Raw genomic sequence first — 8,652 nt, forward strand, 5'->3', positions numbered from 1 at the left:
TGAGATTTGAACAGCCGAACTGCTGAACTGCAGTCAGCTGAGTAGCCTGCATTTAACCACTGCGCCACCTCGGCTCTGGTAAGGACACAAAATGGGGATCATGTGACCCCCCCGGAAGAGTGCAGCCGCCATTGGTACATGCCAGTTGCCAAGCCTCTGAATTTTGATCGCATGGCCGCAGGGATGCTCCAGCGGTTTTTGTGAAGAACGGTCATAAGTCGCTTTTTTTTCAGTGCAGTTGTAACTTCAAATGGTCACTAGAAAAGTTGGTTGTAAGTAGAGGACTACCTCTCTTATTAATATGCTGCCCAACTCAGTGATTTTTCTTGGCTGCAGTAAGATGGCAATTCTTCTACATGGAGAAAATGGAAGGTAGTGTTGTCATATAACTCCTTGTGTAGGTGTGGCGGTCACCCATGGCCCAGTGCATAACAGGGCATGCGCAGCCACGCTGAACCACACAGGAAAAAACAAGTCCCAAAAGATAAAACAACCTGACCAGGATTTGACCATATATAGACAGAACTTCCCTGAGCAGTATATTAGCAATTGTAGTTTGACAGGCTGTCTTAAATCACATGCTGATTGCTCCTCCTGCCTTTGTCCTATCTCAATAAAAGGGGCTCTCAGACCCCCAATCTGGGTCGTCGCTCCATCCCGAGAAAGATTGTGTCCTGTCTTTTTTCCACATTGGCCTCATGAGCGAGCCACGGGTACGTCACAAGGTAGTCCTTGACTTTTGACTGATAAGTTAGTTTTGTAATTCAGCCTGTAGGGTGAAGACAGCCAAAGCAGTGTTTACACTTGTTGCAGTATAGCATAGCTGTGCTGAAACACTATACAACAGCAGTAATCACTTTACCATAAGACCAGAGGTCACAAACTGTTAACTCTCAGTACTAAGTAGGTCAGAGGTCACAACTGGTTAACTCTCAGCATTAACTAGGGGTCAGAAGTTTGCATGCTGACTTTGCAATATCAACTAGGGGTCAGAAGTTTGCATGCTGGTAAAAGATTTATTTGCTGACTATGGGCATTCTTTAGGTTCAGAGGTCTACATGGAAGTAAATGAGTTACCATATACCATAGACTTGTACAACCATGATTGGTCCACATAGACCATGTGACTCCACTCTTTCCTTGTGTATGCTCAATAAAAGAGGCCTCCGGATTCTATTCCGTGTCGGCTCATCCCGAGAGGAGACCTGTGTCCGAGTCTTCCTTCATCATTGGCCTCATGGGCGACCCGCGGAGAAATCGCATACACTGGTTCTACTTTTTGGTGCATTTGGGATGAGGCTGTTGCATTATAATAAAACTCTTTCCGGTGTGTCTGAGTTTAAATAAATGCTTGACATCAGCAGAAGAAAATGTCCTGTTTTCACAGCTACCACCCTCCCTCCCCCCCCAAAAAATAAGTGTGATGGCACTGATCCCTCCTCCCTTCCTCACTGGGCCAGCCGTGAGCCACCTCTCCCCCTCCCGCCCACAGGGACCTCGGAGTAAAAAGTCACTTCCCCACCCGCTCCTTTTGCAGGTAGGTTCTTGGCAGGATTTTGCAGGCAGAGCAGAGAGGATGTAAAGAGGAGGCGGCCTCCGTGCTCTCTCTCTCTCTCCTTCTGCTGGCTCGGCCCAAACTCCTTATCTGTGTCAAGTCCTCCCAAATCAACAGGAAGTCGGGAAGAGATAATTGCAGCTCCTGTCAGCTCCAGCTGAGAATGTGGTTCAGAGGACTGGCTGCATCTGACGGCTCTCGCCACCCATAACCATCTCACGAGGTGCCAATTTGGTGCCCGAAGCCGACTGCTTCACAGAGGGACTATTTCTGGAGGAAATGGACACCTCCCAAGCCCCATATGATGTAGAGAAAGGGGGTTTGTTTTGTTTTTTTTCCAATTTTGGCTAAGTTAACCTTATGGACTTCAACTCCCAGAATTCTGAGAATTGAAGGCCAGGCAAATTGCCAGGGTTGAGAAATGCAGCTCTGGATGCTGAAAAGCCTCTTTGGTGGGGAAAGGAAGGATTTAAAAAACTTTCATTTAGGAGAGAAGGAGGGAAGGGGAAGGAGGGAGGGAAGGAAGGGGAGTAGGAGAGAAGAAACGAGGGAAGGAAAGAGGGAGGGAGGGAAGAAGAAGTAGGACCGTTGTAAGATAAGATGGATCTATGGGATGTTAAAAAGCAATCTTCAAGTATATTGTCAACTGTAGGGAAAAATTGTTATAAATACATATTATTAATAACAGTTATGAGATCATATAATTGTGAATGTATATATGAAATTGATAAAATTAAAATAATAATTTTTAAAAAAACCTTTCATTTCCCACCACTCAAGTCAGAACTGAAGGAGCTTCGGGTTTCCAAAGGAAAAGGCCGAGGAAGTCCAGCTGCCTTTTTGGGAAACGCATCTTGGGGACATCCGAGGCCTGGACAATGGAGGAATGTGGGGCCAGAATATACCTGAGTCAATACCGACTGTGCTCGACTTGTGACCATAATTAGCAATAGCAGTTAGACTTATATACCGCTTCAGGGGGCTTTCAGCCCTCTCTAAGCGGTTTACAGAGTCAGCATATTGCCCCCAACAACAATCCGGGTCCTCATTTTACCCACCTCGGAAGGATGGAAGGCTGAGTCAACCCTGAGCCGGTGAGATTAGAACCACTGAACTTCAGTCAGCTGAAGTAGCCCGCAGTGCTGCACTCTAACCACTGCGCCACCTCGGCTCTTATAATTGAGCTCAAAATATCTGTTGTTCGGTGGGACATTTGCTAAGTGAGATTTGCCCCATTTTACGACCTTTCTTGCCACCGTTGTTAAGTGAAACTGGCTTCCCCGCATTGATTCTGCTCGTCAAAAAGATTCCAAAAGAGAAATTCATCTGAATTCTGGGAGTTGGAGTCCAGTTGCCAAGTTTGAAGACCTAAAGCAGTGTTTCTCAACCTTGGCAACTTGAAGATGTCCGGACTTCAACTCCCAGAGTTCCCCAGCCAGCATTCGCTGGCTGGGGAATTCTGGGAGTTGAAGTCCGGACATCTTCAAGTTGCCAAGGTTGAGAAACACTGTTCTAAAGCATTGTGCAATGCGGAAGGGCAGGAACCAGTACTACAAGCAGAAATGGGGTGGGGTGGGGGGGGGTAAAAAGAATGGCCATAATTTTGAGAGAATGCTGGAAAAAGGTAAGGCTGCAGGTGTCGATGGTGTAATTCAAAAACGTTAATATGTGGACGTGGTTTGCCCCAGGAGCAGTTGTGCAACTTGTTTAACGTGCCGTATCTGGGCACGACACCTGGAAAACCGCCAGAATCGCTCCCCTAATCGGAGGGAAAGGCGACAACCTTTGCTGAAAGAGGATGGATGGGGCTGCTTGCCAGGCCTGAGGATGGCACAGAATCGGGCCATCTGTACAACACCCAGCAGGGCAGGAGGAGTCTTGGCAGGCTGGGAAATGGAGCTGAGAGGAGAAAAGGGATGTGCTTCCTAAGAAAAAAAGCTGCATTCCTACCGGTTCGGCCGAACCTGTAGTGGTTTTGTGGCCTTGGTCACTGGAACCGGCAGTCACGCAGACATGCTATGCCCCTGAACTGCTATCGGGCGGCACCATCTTGTGTTTTTTTTTTTTAATAATTTTTTTATTTTTATTACACAGACAATACAGACAGACAATAAAAAAAAAAAAACAGAAAAAAAATAAAAAAAAGCATCACATACAGCATGTCGCTTTAACATCCATATTCTCGAATAACATTTACCATCACAGATTTTTAGCAATTTAGCAATTTAATGGGTTTATATGCCGCCCAATCCCAGGGTGGGGGGGGGGGACGACTCAGGGCGGCTTACAAGTACGAATAAAATAAAAATAACATACAGGGGGGAGAACATAGAACAATACAAACAGTTTAAAAACACAACATACATCCGGTTTAATTGGGGTTTTTCATCTAGTATAACTAAATACCTCACTTTCATTGTACAGTATACATTCAGTTACGAAGTATTGTTTTTTTTTCCAATAAATCATAGTTCCCTTACATTCTTGGTTATCTGTTTGATTTCTCCGCGGGTCGCCCATGAGGCCAATGATGAAGGAAGACTCGGACACAGGTCTTTCTCGGGATGAGACGACCCGGAGCAGAGTCCGGAGGCCTCTTTTATTGAGCATACACAAGGAAAGGGTGGAGTTACAAGGTCTATGTGGACCAATCATGGTTGTACAAGTCTATGGTATATGGTAACTCATTTACTTCCATGTAGACCTCTGAACCTAGAGAATGCCCATAGTCAGCAAATAAATCTTTTACTAGCATGCAAACTTTTGACCCCTACTTAATACTACAGAGTCAGCAAGTGGTGACCTCTGCCCTACTTAGTGCTTCAGTCAGCAGTTTGTATTACTGACCTTATGGCAGTGTTTCTCAACCTTGGCAACTTGAAGATGTCTGGACTTCAAGTCCCAGAATTCCCCAGCCAGCATTCGCTGGCTGGGGAATTCTGGGACTTGAAGTCCAGACATCTTCAAGTTGCCAAGGTTGAGAAACACTGCCTTATGGTATGGTTAATCATCACTGCTGTTTTATACATGTTCCAGCATACCTATGCATGCCTACACTTATGTTACAACATCAGTATACCTTTATATAATCCCCATGTGAAAGAAAAGATATATTTTTTGACCAACCATTTATATTTATATATATCACTATTTTCCATGATACATAATTCCACCAATCAACTTATCAGGTATGCTTATGTTCATTGTTATCCTTGTATACCTCATACCTTCAAACGGATTTATCTGTAGGAAATAAATGATTTGCCTTCTCTGGTCCACAACAAGGAAGGTGCAACCTCACCCCCACCCTCTTCCCTTCCAGCACTGATGATGTTACCTATTTCGGTCCTGAAACATCTCTCCCAAAAAACAAGCATCAGGGACGTCACAGTTTTAAAATGGATAAATGCTGGTAGAAAGATAATATGTGCTCCATGGCAAGGAATGATGGTGGGGAAAGGTGTGTGTGTGTGCGTTGAGTGATGAAACAAGAATCTAGAACAGTGTTTCTCAACCTTGGTGACTTTGACTTCAACTCCCAGAATTCTGGGAGTTGAAGTCCACAGGACTTAAAGTCGCCAAGGTTGAGAAACACTGATCTAGAATGAGTGAGGGATGCATGAATGGGAATCAAGCACCAAAAATGAAGGGAAAAAATCCCCACCTTGTGGGGACTTTGGCCCCATCGAGCTCATGGGGGGCCCATTTCATTTGATGGTTTTTGCATTGTTCCTCCGTGAAAAAGGAAAGGGGGGTGGAGAATGAGGGCTCAGAGGAAGCATTGAGAGGTGGGGAGGCTCTGAGGAAAAGGCAGCGCCCCAAACCCCTCGGGGGTCCTTGAGGGAAGCAGGCTCTGCATGGGCCCAGGGAAGGGTTTCCAGGGCTACATTGGTGCAAATTAGCTTTAGTTGTGTTTCTCATGATTGTATCTTAATTTAAATGTAATTAAGGTAATGGATATAATTAATGTAACTGATGAGGCTATTCTGCCTTGTCAAAAGAATTCCCTTCTGACAAATTAAACATTTGCCCTTTGGAAGCCCCCTGGGCCACCGGCCACAGCAGGGCCTCCGCCCGCAACCGAAGCATGGGGCAGGAGAAGCCTGTTCCCCACCCACCCCGCCTCCCCCACACCCCCGGGCAAAGCAGGGCCCTGGCAGAAAGTCTTCTCAGGGTGCCAAGAGCCGCCTGGCGGGGCAGGAGAGCAAAGTTCCCACCAGGCATTTCCCACGCCTGGGCAGATCTGGGTCCAGATGACCTCTGGGAGGACCCTCCCTTTCTCACACAGCAGCAGCCGCCGCCTCCAACTACGGGTGGCCCTCAACTTGCAACCTTGTTCAGCTGAAGTGAAACGAGACTGGAACACATGACTTATGGCCTTGGTAGCATCCTTGGAGAAGGATGGATATCAGGTGAACTATTTCTCTGTGTCTGAGCTGGTTTCTTGGCAAAACACGTGGAGCTCAATTCCCAGAACTCCCAAGCCAGCATAGTCTATTACAGGTAGTCCCCAACTTATGACCACAGTGGGGACCGGGGTTTCTGTCGCTAAGTAATGCAGTTGTTATTGTTAAGTGAGCTGCCTGTTTTTGCCTGGATTTATGCAAATCCAGCCTCCCCCAGTTCTTGTCGGAAGCTATCTGGAAAGGTCACAGGTGACAATCAGATGATGTGGAATGCTGCAGCCATCATTAATGCATGCCGGTTGCAGAGTGGGGGGGAGGGGGAGAGAGAGGAAGAGAAGGAGACAGGCAGACAGAAGGGGGAAGAGAAGGAGAGAGAGAAAGAGAGAGTGAGAATGAGAGAGAGAGAGACTATCCGACCCCATCATCTCTTACGGGTGCCTGTCTTGAATAGAAAGGAAAGCAAGTGAAGACGTTGCCAACTCTCTCTTATAGAGGACAGCCAAGGTGAACCCCCCCCACCCTGTCCCCCCATCCCAGAGGCCACCCTGCAGGCGGAAAGCAAGGGAGAGCCATCTTGACTTCCCTGCCTGGCACTGCAAGACCCTTCTTTGCCGTATCCCTTTCCTTCAGCAGCCCAAAAGCCCCACAGTTCGCCCTCCCCCTCACTGGAAGACTCCCCCAGGGGCTTCCTTGGGCCCCTCCGTCCCACACCCACCCCTTTCCCTGGGGAAGCCTTTCAAGGCAGGCAAATGCCACTGGCTTGACGAAAGCGCGTACGTGACGTCATCACAGCGCAACGAAAACAGCACGCTGTGAGCGGTAAACTTAAAATTAAAGCGTAAATCTAAACCTAACCCCCCCAAACCTAACCCTAAACCTAACCCTAAGCCTAACCCTAAGCCTAACACTAAACCTAACACTAAACCTAACGCTAACCCTTAACCTAACCCTAAACCTAACCCTAACGCTTAACGTAACCCTAAACCTAACCCTTAACCTAATCCTAACCCTAACCCTTACCTTTACGTGAATCGGCTTGCTTTAATTTTAATTTAATTTATTTTTAATTTTATTTGTCGCGCTGCTGATGACGTCAGGTACGCGCTTTGATCGGGCGCGCTTTAGTGGACCGCGGTTTTGATGGGTCATGCCAATAGCAATAGCAATAGCAGTTAGACTTATATACCACTTCTTAGGGCTTTCAGCCCTAAGCGGTTTACAGAGTCAGCATATGGCCCCCAACAACAATCCGGGTCCTCATTTCACCCACCTTGGAAGGATGGAAGGCTGAGTCAACCTTGAGCCGGTGAGATTAGAACCGCTGAACTGCAGATAACAGCCAGCTGAAGTGCCTGCAGTGCTGCACCCTAACCACTGCGCCACCTCGGCTCGTAGCTGTGGGTGGTCCATCAGGGGTTGGGGGAGGGTTAAGAAGAGATTGGACAACCATTTGTCTAGAAGGGTATAGGCTTTCCTGCTCGAGCAATGGGTTGGACTAGAAGACCTCCAAGATCCCTTCCAACTCTCTTATTCTGTTAGTTCAAAATACTAGGAGACATCCCATGGACCAAAATCCGCAGAAGGAAGAGAGTGCAGGAGGGCTGGGACATAAAAACAAGAATGTGTGTTGGAAATGTGATGACACGTCAGCCCAGTGAGAGACCACATTGGCGGGGGAGGGCACTTGGGCAGCCCCTGCAGAACCTTGGACTGGTCCAAAGGAAGAAGCAGAGGGAAGCGAAGACGGAGAAACTCTCACGGAGACCCACCAGGGGAGCAGCTGATGGCTGTGCAAGGGAAGTTAGGCTGAAATCTGCAAGAGAAACCAGGACCAGCCAAGGGGTCTTTGGGGCTGGAGAAGGAAGGGCTGGAGATCGGGGCAAGAGGGCAGAGGTGGCAAGGGAAGCCAAAAGGAAACCGTCCAAGCAGCTGCAGGCAGAGCAGCCAAGATAAAAGAAGATGGGGAGTGGGCACAGGCGTGTGCCTTGGGAAGCCCCTCCTGTGTTGTAATATAGTTCCTTGTGTAGGTGTGGGTCACCCATGGCCCAGTTCATACCAGGGCATGCAGAGCCACGCTGAACCACACAGGAGAAAACAAACTCCTAAAACTCCATAACATCCTGATAGTGCATAACATAACATCCTGAGATGTGCCCTACCAATGACGCCCAGGATTTGACCATATATAGACAGAACTTCCCTGAGCAGTAGATTAGAAATTGTACTGTTTTTAACCACATGCTATTGCTCCTCCTGCCTTTGCCCTATCTCAATAAAAGGGGCTCTTAGACCCCCAATCTGGGTCGCTCCATCCCGAGAAAGGTTGTGTCCTGTCTTTTCTCCACATTGGCCTCATGGACGAACCACGGGAACGTTACACTCCTGTCTGTTTCCTCTGGTGAAGAATTCAGGAGATTCAAAGGGCCAGAGGAGGGGAGCAGGGCCAGCACGGATCCTGTCAGTGGGGAAGAGAGGGCCAGGCTAACCTCAAGCAACCAACTTGACGTCAACGCTGATCAAGACTCTGCAGGAGACTAATCAGCGGTTGGCTTGTGCACATTTTGCAAAGAAAGACCGCCTGGCAGGAATCCTTAGGAATGCCTCAACCAGGCCGGCCCGATCTTCCTTTCCTGACAGAGTGACCGGTTTCGTTGATCGCAAGAGAGCGGGCGAACAAAGGCAGCCTTGTCT

Source organism: Thamnophis elegans, chromosome 3 (genome assembly GCF_009769535.1).
Source record: "Thamnophis elegans isolate rThaEle1 chromosome 3, rThaEle1.pri, whole genome shotgun sequence".
Lineage (NCBI taxonomy): Eukaryota > Metazoa > Chordata > Lepidosauria > Squamata > Colubridae > Thamnophis > Thamnophis elegans.